Source organism: Rhinopithecus bieti, unplaced genomic scaffold (assembly GCF_001698545.2).
Source record: "Rhinopithecus bieti isolate Rb0 unplaced genomic scaffold, ASM169854v2 scaffold_9420, whole genome shotgun sequence".
In the NCBI taxonomy this organism is placed as follows: domain Eukaryota; kingdom Metazoa; phylum Chordata; class Mammalia; order Primates; family Cercopithecidae; genus Rhinopithecus; species Rhinopithecus bieti.
The window spans coordinates 246848-247982 of record NW_016806134.1 but is presented as its reverse complement, the minus strand read 5'-3'; positions in this window follow the sequence as shown (position 1 = coordinate 247982).

The following is a 1135-nucleotide window of genomic DNA, read 5'->3' as shown; positions in this document are numbered from 1 at the left end:
AAATCAAAACCACAATGAGATACCATCTCACACCAGTCAGAATGGCGATTATGAAAGTCAAGCAGATTTTACTAAGTCTATGTTAATTATCAAATTTCTTCGAAAATACTCACGCACTTCTGTTTAGCAACTCATTTTACAGTTTTTTTTTCCAGGGATTGCTATCTACTTACCAGTATAGCTTTTTTGGCACATACTTTTTCCATTTACAAAACTGGGCATATATCCCTCTTCCTCTGACACACGTTGTTATTGTCTGATTTCTCGAATGTTACTCAGCATATGAAAGTGTTTTAAAAAGGACAGTGATATTGAATTCATAAGTTATATCTTTGCCTTTATTGGCACCATTTATCATTGATAATTGGTTGCCTAGTTTAATATATGCATGTACTTAGCAAACCATTGGGTTTATAATGGTGAGTAAAAAAGATATGTTATTTTATCTTATGGAGCTTGTAATTGTGAGGAGACAGCCATTAAAAGAACACATATACAAATACATATAAAGCTTCCACTGAGATGAGTGACAGGAAAGGTGTGATGGATGACATGGCCCAAGAGATTAGTTGACAAAGTTGATCAAGTGAAATCCTCAGAGAGGTTTTCCCTGAAACACAGAGGGCTGAGCTGAGACTTCTAGGATAAGAGGAGAGAATGTAGAAAGGGCTTGTAGAAGGAAGGAGTGTGTCCACTTGAATATGTCTGAGACTGCCAGGTCAACTGTTTTGATCTTTTTCTAACAAAAGTGCAAAGGCAATACACAATAGGGAATAGGGTAATGTGATCTAAAACACATTTTGAAAGAATCAGTGTATTTGCAACTTGGAGAAAAATGGTAGAGGGCAAAATAAGGTGCAGGTGTTATGCCCAGACCGTTTGTTCCCCGAAGAAGACCACCAGAGTCCAGAGTCAAAGCCAAGCGGCAAGGATCTTTAATGCAAGTTCGAACTTGGTCCCTCCGTTCTACAACATACAAGAGGGCCCCGAATGATGCATGTGCCCGCTTTTTATAGCCCGATGCATACAGGATATGTAAGGTTACAGAGGTACAAAGGAATTCTTTTGGTTGCAGCATTACAACTGGTAATTGGTTAATACAATTAACAGTTTTCTATTTGTTCCCGCGCATTTA